The sequence below is a fragment of the Candoia aspera genome, chromosome 1, assembly GCF_035149785.1.
Source record: "Candoia aspera isolate rCanAsp1 chromosome 1, rCanAsp1.hap2, whole genome shotgun sequence".
Taxonomy (NCBI): Eukaryota; Metazoa; Chordata; class Lepidosauria; order Squamata; family Boidae; genus Candoia; species Candoia aspera.
In genome coordinates this window covers 184378220-184393851 of record NC_086153.1, presented here as the reverse complement: position 1 = coordinate 184393851, position 15632 = coordinate 184378220, and the positions used below count along the sequence as shown (strand labels likewise).

At 38.5% G+C, this 15632-nt stretch overlaps 1 protein-coding gene across 1 annotated transcript in view; it reads right to left on the bottom strand.

The window, feature by feature from the left end:
* Positions 1–12666, bottom strand: part of LOC134507442 (calcitonin gene-related peptide type 1 receptor-like) — a 79830-nt gene extending 67164 nt beyond the window's left edge. Inside the window, exon 1 of the mRNA XM_063318089.1 lies at positions 12352–12666. The gene's annotated coding sequence lies outside the window, so the exon portion shown is untranslated. The remainder of the gene's footprint in view (positions 1–12351) is intronic.
* Between the last annotated feature and the right edge of the window lie 2966 nt (positions 12667–15632).

Below are 15632 nucleotides of genomic sequence, written 5' to 3'. Positions count from 1 at the left end.
AGGGACTAAAGATCAAGACTGCGAAAAATAAAAGGAATATAAGTTTGGTTTATTTGATCAAGCTTAAAAGAGATGTGTTGTTATCTCTGGTAACCCTTAATGGACTTCTGCTGACATCAGGATTGAAATGACGAGGCTTTATGGATTTGTTTATAGATAAGAGATGGAATACGGGAAGAAGAGATCATTTGTTGTATTTTAAGAGAAGGTGATAAGTTACTAAAATTGTTTATACTTGTTGTGATGAAGGGGGAAGTCATTTCTTTATATATTTCTTTTCTTTTTCTTTACTATATTTTTTCTTTCTTTTCTATTTTTCTTTCTTTCCTGCACCTTCTACTCTTCTTTTTCTATTCTATTTTTTCCCCAATTTGTATTAGTTTTTACTGTTGTAATTTTAATCTTTCATAAAGTTGCTACACAGACGACACAGACAAACACAAATTCAGTGGAATTTACTTTCCAAGCACATCCTTACTTTTCATTTTTCTTCTAAGTAAAGATTCATAAGATTGTAAATCAATTGACTAAAGTGTACAGTATTTGATTAACTTTGATCCCAATCCACCTTTAAAAAAAAATGCCTCAGCATCAGTAGTTCCTCTATTCAGTTGGGAGCCTAGCAACAGCTGGCCTTTTCTAAGAAATGGAGACTAAAATAATATACACATTTAAAGAATAAAATAAAATAACTGAAATTAAACTAAACTATACATTGTTCCCGTAACACTTTCTTTGCACTTCTCCTTCTTTCTCCGCTTAACTTTTCTTCTTTCTCTTAAGAGGATCACCTTCCTAGCTTTCCCTGTTCCTTATGGGATTTCTGAAGCTCAAATTGAATTCCAGATGAGGAATTTGATTGGCTGGAGAGGGCTTCATACATTTCTAACATCCTATGAGCTTCTCCTCCATATTCTACCTCAACATCTCAGAGTTGTCTTCTTTAGCTCTCTTTCCTTCACTGCCTACTCCACATCAGCTGTCACAGCCTTGAATAGCAGTACCTATTTAACTTCAGCAGAGACCCAATGCTGCATGTGGTTCTGAGGCCTCTTAAAAATAACAGTCCTATTTTTTAAGCATTACAATTAAGGATATTTAGTTCTAAGATCAGGTTGTTTCTTTCCATGTTGTGTTTATCAGCTGTTCTTATCTTCAACACCACTAGTGAGAAACATCACTAGTTCTTTGAGCTGTTTACCTAAGCACGAAGAAGAACCCATTTCATGGTTGGTTATAACATGTTTTTGAGTTGGGGTAAGTTTTAGGTCAAAGAGTTTAACAGAAAAAGGGGCCTCAAGTGGAAAGCTTCAAACTGATGGAATGACAGAATCAGTTTAGAACATCAGCTACACTTCCACAAGAGACAAGTATCCTCCCCCAACCCTGACCTCCCCATCAACCCATAGCAGAAGCTTGCCAAACATTGAAAATACAGTTATGCTGCTACCCATATAATCGTTCTGAGATGTAGCCTTCCATGTGTTGTAACAGGACTCCAGGAGAAACTTCGGGTGTCAGCAGATTCACGTCCATCTTTGTGTCTTTAAACAAAACTGTTCTACAGGTGTAGATCAGGTTCCATCTTTCCAGAAAGCATGAGAGAATGTCAAGTATCTTCTTTTCATTTTTGTTCTGTATTTTATACAAACATTTCCATGTGACCAAGGGAAAAGACTGCAATAAAAGCAAAGCGGTATTTCTCCTTATTGTGTCTTTTATTTCACCTTCTCTGTGTTTATAAATCTGTATAGACATTGATAATAAATATTCATGAGAGAATGAAAAGGAAATGGCACTTTCCAATGCATTTCATACAAAGCTAACCTTCAGACTTACCAAAGCTGACCATTAGAAGAAAGGAAAAGAAAATTGAGATCTTTCATCTATACCCCACCATCATTCCCCACCACAATTATTTTAGAAGACTCCAACCCCTCAGAGTATCTTTTAAGAAGACACAGGAAGCTGCAGTAGGAAAGGGAAATCAACAAAAATGCCAACCTGTTCCCTTAATTCAGTGAATATCTGAGTGCAAAACTTGATTTAACCCACTATAACAAAACAATAAAACTGTCCTGAGGGATGGGAACACTAAAAAGTAGTACACCCAATTCAGTATTTCATCTCTAATTACATCAGAGTCACTGAGGAAGAGAAAGAAGGTAGAATCAGATAAACAGTTAAACAGCTACAGCATTTGCAGAGTGATAGGGTCACCTTGAAATATCCTTGTACCATTTTTCTTCTCCTCTATATATTCAGGTGAGAATAAAAGAAAACCTGTTCTGCCAGATAGGCAGCAAAACCTGGCTTGAATGGGATTTTCTGACCATCCATTCACCCTACTTCAAGTTCATGGAGCTCATGATCAGTTAAGTATATAATAAATGTATGAAGCTGACTGTGGTAATTTAATTCTTTTTCTAACCACGCTGCATAATTGTTCAGTTTCATTTGCACAATACAAGGCAAGAAGACAGTTGGGGTAAAGACCTTTTCTTTTCTATTGCATTTGCCTTCACTCAGGAACTAAACATGAGTCTGTATAATTCTTTTCACAGGCCTCCATATTTATATGATATATGCCGTTTAGTTTTGTGGAGAACCTATTCATTATCCAGGGAATAGTCTTGCAAACACAATCTATACAAATCAAATTTTAGTCATAGAGCTAGATGGTATGATCTAGTACCTGGGCATGGGCCAGAGAATTCTGGATTTTAGTCTTGTTCACTTGGTATCCTTGAGATGCTTAGATACCATAAGTTAGCCTAAGTACTTCTCGTAAGGGCAATTATGTTGCTCAAGGATATTGTCCCAGAGACGAAGAGTAGGATATAAAATTGAGAAAACCATACAGCTCAGAAAGAAAAAACTTAAGAATGGCATTGGGCCTAATACTGACCCAGTTTACAGTAAAACTCTTGATTTAATCAACCATGCCTCTCTCTCAGTCTGCCCTTCCTTTTAAGGTACATTGCAACCATACCAAGAAACTTTTGGATAACCATAGTTATCCAAATAGTTTCCTATAAGAAAGGAAAAAAAAAAAAACGGTATTTAAAGGAACAGCAAATTGTGGTTGAAGACCTACCTTAAGATCATGCCATGTTCTAAAATCCAATAAAAATTGTTTCTAACCTTTCATAAAATGGGAAACAGTGGATTCACACAGTGGAAACTATGACTGTGTTATGAAAATGTGCTTATGAAGCTACTTAATACATTCTACTAATCATGTTTATAAATCACAATAGCTAAGTTTACACCACATGTGAAGCTTAAACCAATTCTACCATGTTGTGATTAAGTACAATGTTTGGGTCTAATATATGACATACTGAGCTGGGAAGAAAGGTGTTCAGCTTTTGCACATTTCTTGTCTTACCAAAGAGACCATTTTTGGAATGCATAATTACTTATAACTTTTCTTTGGCAGTACCTAAGCAACAATGTCTCAGCAGTATTATTCACCATAAAGTTGTTTAGTGAGTTTGCCTCCTAAAATACCACTGTACTTTGTTTGAGCATAATGCCCCCCCCCCCACAAATAGAACATAGTTTGAAAAGTTTGCCTGGCCACATTTTTTAAATGTGCCAAAATGACTAATTCTGTACCATTGGTGTAGAGGAAATGGAACAAAATAAAAGAGGAACAGGATGGACTTACATAGGAAAGAAAGGAAACAGGGATGTTTTATGTAGCCTGAGGTTGCAACTTCTGGATGTGTGCACTGATTAATTACATTTACTGCTTCTTTCCAGTTCAGGGACTGGTTGGTTAGAAATTCTAATAATAATATCATATCAGGGTACTATAAATTGCCAAGCCATTTCACTACTTTTAGGCTAGCTTACAGCAGCACTTAGTTGTATTCAACTTTGGTCATATGCTGCATAAGTTCTGACTGACCGGCAAATTTCATTCTTAGGAAATAAAGACATGTGAATAGTTCTTATAGACAGAGTGCATGCATAGTTGGTGATGTAGCCAGTCCTTGAAGTTGTCTACAAATTAAATGGAGGTTATTTGGACTAGAAAGGATAACTTCCAATTTGTAATGATCACATTTACATAAGCTGTGCCTAGATTTTGTTTATAAGAATATGCTTACCTTTTATCTCCTAATAAGCAGCAGGTTGTATGATCCCTTCCTTTTTCTGCACAAATCAGCTACCATGTCTATGCAGTATACAGATGGATCTCCTTTGCCATATTATCCTAGAGAGCCACCAAGACCAGTAACTCACATAAAAATAACTAAAACTCAAGGTAGAAAACCTACTTCTGTTAACTCACATGGGCATAATTATAGATCAGTTCACCACAGAGCCCCTAAGATAGTTTCAACACACATGCATGCAGAAACACACACACACACACACACATACACACACATCTACTGAAAGCAAATAGATATGCTCTTTCAAAAAACTTGATTACAGACATCATTGGACATTCAGACAAACCTTTTTATAATGCCTTTAATGCACAACTGAATCTCTTACCGGCAAGGCATTTTCCTTCTAATGACAATCTGATGATGTTCTCATTACCATCGGAACACTCCTCTGTAGCTGACGCATGTCAGCAGCACATTCTTATAATGGGGCATTCTATGGCAGCATTGTTTTATAACGCAGATAAAGATCTAAACCAGTCTTATGCCATTGGTTATGCCCATCCCCAATATAGTCAGCATGTACTGAAGGTAACTGTAGTCCAAGGCACCTGGAAGCCACCCAGTTTGAGAAGATGAATACAAATTGTAATTTATTTCAATTTAAGCTGTAGCCAACTGCTATCTACAAGAAACTACCCCAGAAATCACAAAGTTGATAATACCAAGAGGGAACAGAGAGAGAGGCATAGAAAGAGAGAGAAGCTGGCATTAAAAATGTTTCTAAGAGAATGGATTATAAAGTAAATTTATTTTTTCAACAAATTTTATCTTCAAAACCATTTAAGTTGCTAAAACCCAGTCCCCAGAGTGACACCTGCTGGATTCCATGGATAAAAAGCCTAAGAGATGTGAATTTTCATTCATAGGATCTCAATGTAAGCAAAAGGCTGTCCGCTCAACAATATTTTTTCTACATTAGAAAAGTTTTCCTTGGAACTTTTAAAAAAGTTATTTTTAGTTAACTGAATACAGATTCCAATGGTTGCATCCAGGTCCCACTGAAATCAAAGGGATGAAAATCCCAGGGGTCTTCTCCTATTAACTCCTTCAATGAACGTTCAGCTGTTATAGTCTGGATCTAATCCATTATTATTCTATGAAAGATAGATGGAAATAAAAGTTTAAAAAGGACGTTTAGGCTGCTGTTGAGAACTAACTGGATATGTGTGTGTGCATAAGTAAATTATACCTGTACAAAGGCACAAAACTACTTTTCCAATTCCTCTGCTTCCAAAGCTGTTTACTTTAGGAAAGGGGAAGGTTCACCAAAAGTACAACTCTTTTGGGCATATGGAACTGGCTTCACAGCTCCTGGGATCTAGGTCATTTATCATAAAACGCACAAGGCTCCCTGTAACTTTCACCCTGACATAAACCAGTGGGATTTAGCAGGCATAATCTATATACTTCAGTTTAACAGATAGTGAGAAAATGACTCTGTCCTTCTCTCTAGCTCGTTATTATACAATGGACTAAACACAGCATTAACTATTTGCTTAACTTCTTCTCCCAAGGCTGCGATAAACAAAGGATTTAACTCAGGATATTTCCATTAACAGTAATCTGATGGCTCCAAAGAAAACTGTCCCATGACAACATTTCCAGTAACTAATTTGTACGTCAAAGATTTTTTGATTTTCAAAACTGTTCGGCGGTGCTAGTGGTTGTAGTAGCAGAAACAGCACCAGTAGTGCTCCCGTTGAATGTATTCTCATCTTTTTCATTCAAACTGTTTGCAAGTCTTTAACGTTTATATTTCTTTAAAATGAAATTTGTTGTGTTCTGAATTTTACAAAACCGTGCTAACTTCACTTTTGTCCTTAAAATTTAATAGTTTGAGCCTGATCTGTGAGATATATAATATGAGGAAAAATATTTATCTTAAAATGCAAAACACTAAACATACTATATTTAAGTGAAAGCAGTAAGATAATGTAGTAAATGCAGTATCCCGTGGAATCTTTTGCATTCTATATGCCCCCGTAACGTTACTTGTGCGTTATATAATTAAACTGCCAGTTTTCTGTAGAAAAATATATAGAAATAAAAGTCCAAGCTTTTCTGATTTCCATTTTAGCACATCCAGCCAAGAAAAAAGATTTACTTAATGCGTAAAAGACAGGCGTGCATACCTGAATCTTTGTATTAAACATCCCAATGAAAAAACAGACTTAAACAGGATTCTTTAGTCCACAAGTAAAAATATTTTCACCTACATACTTCTCTTTCCCCTCTTACAATACATGCCAATAAGGTTGCTTATTTTATATTAAAATCAATACATAATTTGGCAACTTGTATCAGGAAAATCAAGAGCATGAATCTATTATGAGGGTAGAGTTCTGGTTACCATTCTTGTGGTCAATTATTTTGAATTTCTGAATATATTTTTTATCAATCACTCACAAAACTTATTCTGCATTTACATCTCTCTCTCATACACAAAGAAAGAGACAAAATAAAATAAAATGTGTGTGTCAACATACACTGGGAAAGTTTTACTCAAAAAAGAATACCACTTAGGCAGAAACTTATAAAACAGAAGCATCATTCTATGGGTAGAGATCATTTCCAATTGTAAATCATTTTATTTAAAAAGCAAATCATTTCTGTAGTTTCCAAGTTTTCAAACCAGAAAGAAAAATAACTGTGTCTGTAAAATCAATTATCTGAAGGGAGAACCTTCAACAGTACAAAATCAATAGAAACCCCCCCACACACACATGCACACAGACACGCACGAACAAGCAAAGTGTTGCCTAAATTGGGATAAGATATGGAGTGGGCTAAATCCAGATTTTTTTCCTCAGATGTATGTAATATATGCAACTACATACAATAGATCTAAGTCTAAAATGAATGTCAATGAATGGTTGAGAACCAAGTGAGAATATCAAAGATGAGAGAAGTATAGGTGGTGTGGTGCAATGGCTAAGAGAGCAATTCAACTTCTGTTATGATTTCACTGCTATCTCTTAGTCTTCCTCATCCACAGTATAATATTGATTAAATTTACAAGCTAGCTGCAAAGATTGTGGCTAGACAATGCATGTGAAAAGTCTGGAGACTTGAAAGTATGGTATAAATGTCAAGCACTGTTGATTTAGAAGCCAAGTGCTATCAACTCCAATCTGTTTTTGTTTTTTTTAATTCTTTAAACTGTTCTGTTGTTTTTTTAATTTTTTAAAATATGCCCTCTGACAATCCTATTTTTTCCAGATTGAAAATGAAACTAATTAAGGCCATACATTTATAAAGTACATGCTATCAATTTATGTTGTTCAATGCAAAAAGCAAGAGCTTTTAAGTTTTTATACAGTGATATTTTTGAGGCGATCAGATAGGTTCTGACATATGGATGTACAGTTATTTATAACAGACCAGGTAGCTCCCACACTTACCTCTCTCTCCCATACCATGCCCAACAGTCCAGGTTTTAATGTGTCATTCATATATCATCTGAAAAAAGTAGGTAGCAATCCATGCAAATCCTGATGATGATGCAGCTGACATCAGTAGGTGCTTAGACAGTTATCTTGCTGTTTTTATTATCTCTGGATGAATAGGGATGATTTGCATTTAAGGTATCAGCAGATTACACTATGCATACTGCTTACAGAACTGATGGTACATTTCACTGACAATTGCTGAAATCCTTCACATGGTACAGTAAGTAATAATAATTATGCATCAACTGCAAATTATGACATAATTTTAGATCTTCAGAACCAAAAAAATACCAAACCTTCTCTGTACAAAGACAGGGATCATAATTTTTCCAAAATTGCTGAGGGACTCAGAGAAACAACCACAAACTGAGTATTTATTTATTCCAAAAGAATGGTTTTAAAATTCTAACCAGATTAGATTCAACAAGTCCCTTCCAATTTAGGCCAAAGGTCAATTCACACGTTCCAGTTCTATTAAATATGATCAACAATAGATCTACTATACAATTTTATTTTCATAGACTAAATCAAAGAAGCTTATTTTTTCACCCTATCTTCTAAAGTACTTTTACTGAAAGCTCTTCCAAACAAAACAAACTGACCAAACTGAGAAATTTCAAATAATCTTGTTGAATTTCCTTATTTTGGTAGATGGAGCATTTAAAAAAAAATCATCTGCTGAAGATGCACTCCTCTCGGATACTTTTGCAAAAGTGTCTACAACTCACATTTGAACTCTTCTTTGCTTTCTGATCTTTGGCTTTCCTATTTGCTGTCTTTTCCACGAGATGCTAAAAACCATCTCTGAGGCTTTACTGTGGCATGTGAGAATTGCTCCTGTGCCCTGCTTTGCAGGCACCTCAAAAGTTGTTCGCTATGGGAAACAGGATGTTGGGTAAGAGAGGCTTTTGGTGTGATCCAACAGAGCTTGTCTTCTTGTGTTAATGAAGGATGGGATGGGATGGAATAAAAAACAGAACAGGGCTCCTGCCTCTTTAAATGACTGGGCAGAAGAGAGACTTTCAGAGGAAGACATCTATTTTTTCTGCAATTCCCTCTTACAGACTGTTACAAGTGCCCTAGTGTCAGCAGAACTATATATTCACATCATTGAGGAATTTAAGCAAAAGGTGACTTATGATTTAAGCCTAACTAATTACATCATCTTGTCAGCCTTTCTCTTTTACTCATCATTTCTGAGTTAAAATAATAATACTGGTTTCCCTTACAAGAGGACTGTCATTATAACTAATAAACAGTTTTACCACATGACACTATACCACTACTAAATGTTATTTAATTGACCAATGGCATTCTTCTTTGAAGTTATAAATCTGTGAACATTATTTTATTCAGAGGGCGGTCAATTATCCAGCTTTCTTGACTTAATCCCAGTCAGCATCCATCTAATTTGGAGGAAAATTCTGAGAGTTCCTTGGACTGCAAGAAGATCCAACCAGTCCATCCTCCAGGAAATAAAGCCAGACTGCTCACTTGAGGGAATGATATTAAAGGCAAAACTGAAATACTTTGGCCACATAATGAGAAGACAGGACACCCTGGAGAAGATGCTGATGCTAGGGAGAGTGGAGGGCAAAAGGAAGAGGGGCCGACCAAGGGCAAGATGGATGGATGATATTCTAGAGGTGATGGACTCGTCCCTGGGGGAGCTGGGGGTGTTGACAACCGACAGGAAGCTCTGGCGTGGGCTGGTCCATGAAGAGTCGGAAGCGACTAAACGAATAAACAACAATCCATCTAATTTTGTCAATGAAAAGTCAAATTTTACTTAATCCATCTCAAAATATTTTATTCAATCCTTAATTGTTTAGAAGACAAAAATAATGACATATGAAAATATCAGAGAAGCAAATTTAAATACTGAAAAATAATATAAGGGATCTTTTCACAAACAACACAATTTCTAACCACTGGAGTAGATACTCCTTCAATTTCATATTCCAAGAAACCCAAGTCTACTTCAGCATCTTGCAAACTTTTAGGCTAGAATATCCCCCAAACTCCCAAAGTACCTGTAAAGTACTTGCTTGAAAATTAATCTTGTGCCATTTTTTTAAATTACTGTTGTTTCAAATAAACATTTATTGTTATTAAATACTTAAAAGGTGCAAACCTTAAACCAGATTTTTTCAACCTGATGCCCTCCAGAGATATTGGGACTACTAGTACCACAATTCTCTGACATCTCTGGAATGCACCAGATATGGAAGGCAATCTTAAATCATATTTGTTTAATTTCACTGCTTTATATAATCAGTTTTATCTTTAGGGTTTGCGTTTCCTATATGCAAAAGCCAGTCTCTTTGAAGCACATAATTCTGTTTCTCAGCCAGCACCTATTTGTAAAGAATTCCTTGAAATGCCTTCCGCTAATTTCCAGACATCCAAAATAAAGGAGAGCTGTGCTCCAAGCACTTAAGGATAGTTTCAGATGGGCAAAATAAAAGGCAAATCCCACACTCACAGAGTTAAGGAGCTACGTTCTTATTTATTGCAATATTGGCATTTTCTTTCAGCAATCAGTAGGCATTTCTTAATTCTCCTATCATCATGTATTCATCTTTTGGGGATGTTTGCTATGGAGAGTTCATCACTTATGATCATCCTTTCGCACTTCCTGCTTTGTACAGTGAAAATCAAGCACCAAAGCTGAGTGTCATGGTAATACAATTCACGTGTAGGCACTCCTTCCTAACGCATGGGGGTGGGATTAGATTAGATTAGATTAGATTAGATTAGATAATGCTGTTCTGGGTCAACCCATTATATTCTATCCATCCACATTTTCATAATGGCCACGTTTTAAAATAGAAGATACAAGAGATAAGCAATACTATTTATCAACCTCAGAATCAGAGAAGACCTAATAGTGAGTCCCCCTCTGCCAACATCACAAGATCAATCATACTTAATCACAAGATCAATCATACTTAATCAAAAGCAGATTCAGTGTGAAATTTGCATACATTTAAATAAATGTATTTAGGATTAAAACTATATAGCTTAGAAGCCTAATGGCTTATATACATCTAAAATTATCATCTTCATCATATTCACCTGGAATCAATGGGACAGTTTTACTTCAAAGACTTGAAACAGCAATATGGGGCAAAACCAAATTAATCCGCAGGTTTCTGCTTTAAGCATCCTGCCTGATTCCAAGCAAGAAAAAAGCATCAAGGCCATAGAATGGTATTACCTTCATCGCAACCAGCCAAAAGGCCACCAAAGAGTTTGCAAGCTTTTGTATTCCTCAGCTCATCCTCAGGGAAGATATTAACAACAGTAAAGGGGTAAGTAACATTCCCCTTTTCCTTGTTGGAGGAAAATTCTGAGAGTGCCTTGGACTGCAAGAAGATCAAACCAGTCCATCCTCCAGGAAATAAAGCCAGACTGCTCACTTGAGGGAATGATATTAAAGGCAAAACTGAAATACTTTGGCCACATAATGAGAAGACAGGACAGCCTGGAGAAGATGCTGATGCTAGGGAGAGTGGAGGGCAAAAGGAAGAGGGGCCGACCAAGGGCAAGGTGGATGAATGATATTCTAGAGGTGACGGACTCGTCCCTTGGGGAGCTGGGGGTGATGACGACCGACAGGAAGCTCTGGCGTGGGCTGGTCCATGAAGTCACAAAGAGTCGGAAGTGACTGAAGGAATAAACAACAACAACAACAACATGCCTCTAAGGCTAAAACTTAGGTCATGTACTTCATAGATAGAAAAGAATTAACTAAGCCCTGCTGTTTGAAGAATAGTTTAAAAAAAAAAAAAGTGCACAATTTTTGTGTCATTCTGATGGGTCCAAATAAAGGTACTGACCTATACCCAGTCTCGGATTTTGCTTTTATTCGCGAACCACCAACCTGACTCCCGCTGCATATCCTATAAATCTCCCTGAATCTAAAAGATGTTTCTCAGACGAGTAATACAACCGCGCGCTCTTTGGAAATAGCGCCCCCAAACCCCAAGGGATTTACTTCTGATTTGCCCGACTTCAGACGAAGCTGTAACCTTAGTGCTGTTTTACATTTCGCTCACAGTTTCACACACGCAACTTTCCATCTCCTTTGGGACTGGAGGGGCGAAGGGCCCGGCCTCACTGCTAAAGCTCTCGCGCCGCGATGAAACCCCTGAAACGCCGGGGCTGGGGGGCGGGCGGCGAGCTACAAAGACCGCACAGCTCGCTCATTCTCGCTCCCTTCTTCCGTCGACTTTTCTTTTTCAGAAAGAGATGCCTACTACACCCGACCCAGAATTTGATGCAGAAGACCGTTTCTCCTCTCACGCTTCCAAATTCTGTAGGGTTCCAGATGCCTGGAGTCTGGAGTAAAACTCGATTCGCCCCTTTTCACAATTTCGCAGGCAGCCAAAGCATGACACGCATGTGTCAAACGCAACTCCCGGCTGAAGAAGCCCGCTTTGGATCGGCTTTCTAACACGCACAGAGGAGCACTCGTTTATAGTTGCAGGCAATTATCGAGCAGCACTGGGAAAGGGGGCGCTCCCCTCACCTCCCCACCGCTCCTTCCACCTTTTTCTTAAAAAGCGAACAGCAACAAACAGAACCTGGATCGAAATTTCCTTCCTCAACTTTTCGAACCTTACCCCCCGCAAACAACTTTAGAAGGGTCGTATTTCTCTCCTTCCGCCCCTCATAATCTTTCACCATCCTTTTTTTTTTTTTTTACTCACCGAAAGCTGTTTCTTCCTGAGCTTAGTATCGGGAATCAATTGAGTTGGCTTTTCCCGGTTTCGGAAGAAAGAGTCCCAACCACAACCACCCCAAAAAATGAGGTAAAAAAAGAGAAGAGACCGAGGGAGGAGCGGAAATGATTAAAAATAAGAACAGCGATCCCGCTAGCTGCCCCTACATGTCTAGGTACAATCCAGTCAGCAGACGTCTTCAAGGGAGCCCGCGCGCTGCCACCGAGAAGGACGACGGCTGCGTCTGCCGCGAGGAGCGCTTAGACGCCTTGTGAGGTTGTAACTTATCAGCAGCCGAAGGGAAACATTCCCGCTTCCTGTTACATCAGTGGGAGACCCCGCCCGTGTCGGGTATTACATTTCGTCCTTTCTCAAATAGCGCGCGCGCTCGGGCCGGGCGAGCTTCGCTCCTTTCCAGAGGCGAGCCACGCGACTCTTTCTGCCTGCGCTTGGAGCCTGCCTGCCCTTTTCTCATCTTGGAGGTTGGCTTCCTGGCGCCTCACGCATGTTTTGGAGTCCAACTCCCATTAACCCTTGCCTTGTGGCCCTGTTGGTAGAGGCTGAGGGGAGTCGAACTGCCAAGCAGCTGGTAGACCCCTGGTTGCAGGGCCCTTGGGACAGGCCCTCCTGTTTGGAAACCAGAAACTTGAATGTTGAGCCTTTCCCTTGACAAGGGTGCAGAAGCGCCATAGGGAAGTTAGCACTGCATGGAGGGGTGGAAAGCATGGCTCTGGACCTCAAGCCCAACTGGCTCTTGATGGTTGAATGGACAAGGTAAAGGGCTGCAGGAGTTATTATCCAAACTATCTGAAGTTGACATAGTCCAAACTATCCCTGTCCCTGTTCTAGAGTGTTGGAGATACCCAGATTCCGATTTGTACTCCAGCCAAACTGTAGATGTAAAGTTTTGAAAACTATCCCAGACTCTCCTGTACTGTATAGGAAGAAGGAAGAAGAAAAAGCTGCAGGAACCCTGAATCTCAACTGTTTAAGCCCTGCATTGTATGTTGACATGATGCCTGTTAGCTGAAGCCTGCAGTTCATAAATCCCATTAATAAATACAAAGCAAAAAGGTGCGTAAAACGTAGCTTGCTGGGGAAGGTGGCGACTGGGGAAGGCAATGCAAACCACCCCGCTCTATAGTCTGCCAAGGTTTCCTCTAACTCAGCTGCAGTATTCCCCTGATCCAACATCCAGTCTGAACCCACTTGCCTCTGATCATGTGCAGACTGCCTTCCCTCCCCATTACAGCTAGCTAATCCACTGGTACCTCTGGTTGTTTACAAAGGTTCTTCAAACCAGGCTTGACCTTTAACAGTTCTCCATTGGGACATTACACACTGAGGAACTGGGAGAAAGAGGAGAAGAAAGAATAAATGAAATGACAAGGATTCACCCCACCACCCCCATAGCAGTTGGAAGATGGAATCTGTGAGTGTTGACTTTTTATCTTGACAAGTGGGGCTGAGAGGCATCAGCTCTGCCTACTCACCTGAGCAGCTTCCTTAGTTACAGCTGAAAGCCCAAGTCAATTAAGTTCCTGAAGTAAAACATGATTATTTTTAACATTGCCATATAATGGATGGATGGAAGGAAGGAAGGAAGGAAGGAAGGAAGGAAATATTATAAAGCTTTCAGCCCAGGACTGAGCTCACATGTAATGAACTGAAATATGATAATGTCATTTCTTAAAGTAGACTATTTCTTTTTCTGTGTAAAAGGGTTTTATAATTCCCTATCTCCTTTATAGCTCAGTTTTCAAACTTAGCAGTCTATCATAACTCCAGCTTAAATCAGAATCCAGGTATTGGGTCATCCCTTCACCTTTCAAAGTGATCATGTGGTGGGAATATAAATTACCAAATTTAAATAGAAAGGAAGATTCAGATATTTTATTGTGCAACACTAAATATAAATGGCAGTTCTTGCATGACATATGTGGAGGATATACAATATATATATTTATACATACACACATGGTACTTCCATGAAAGAAAAGAAAGATAAGCTTTATTAGGCAACAACAAGTTGATAAGAAACTTACTTAATTCTGTTTACAACTAGATAGAGTTGTAAAAAGTTGCAAAAAGGGAGTCAATGAAGAACCTGAATAGTACAGATCAAAGACAGAAGAGAAAGAGAACTTTGAGAAAAAGAGGAAGTGCTGGAACCCCTTAGAATATCAATGTAAGCAGCTGGAGGTGTATTCTATTAAGACAAGGAAAGTAGTAAACACAAGAGATGAATATACAATCTAATCATCTAGTCGTCCCTAATCTGTTGCTCATAGTGGTCAATTGAGGTATATGTATGGAAAGCTGGTGCATGCAAAGTTGAATTCCAATTAGTCCATGCTGAACACTGGCCTATTTACAGAAGATACAGTTCACAGTTGAGGGAATTTCTAGACCATATTGTGTGTACTTATTTCTAACAGCAACTGAAAGCCCCTAGGATTGGGATTCTTGTGCTTCTGCTTTAGTTCTGAAGTATCTTTGTGAAAATATGCAAAATTCCTTTTAATTCAAATCATGCTGGCAATGGTTTTTTTCAAGGCTTCCTGCAAATAACTGAAGCAATCTGCCATACAGGTCTTAATTCTCCCTTGCTCTTCTTTCTGATCCATGTCCTCTAGCAGACACTGTTGGAGGAGAGTCATGTCAGTCTAAGGCAGCCAAAAATCACAAGGACTCTGATAGCTTCTTTTATTGAACATCTTTTTTTAAGCATAAGCTTTCATGAGCTACACAGTCATGTTAGTCTGAAAAGGTGCTACCAGACTCCTCCTGATTTTGTCCTCTAGTCTAGGGGATATCCCCAAAGTCAGCAAACTCCAAGGTTAGTCTAAGGAATCTGAACAAAGTCTTTGCAAATAAAACAGTGACTGGAAAGTTCCACCTTTACCAGAAATAAGCCAATTGGCCCTTTGGGTATTGCTGAGTTACAACACCCCATGACTCGTGCTGGCTGAGACCTAACATTCATCAACATGTCAAGGATCACAGATTGACTACTTCAGGGTTGTATTGTTTTGATGATTTTTTTAGTGAAATAAACTGGTTTAAAGATGAGCTATATAGGGTGGGATTTCTTGAAGATGTAATCCCAGAACATCTGAAGGACAGAGGCTGAGGAAACTGTAAGTGACTCAGTTGAACTTCCCAGTTTTTTTTTCCTTACACAATCAATTTGTGGTTCTGTATTTTTTTATTTATTTTTTTATTTATTATTCACATTTCTATTGCCACCCATCTCCCCCCCAAAAGGG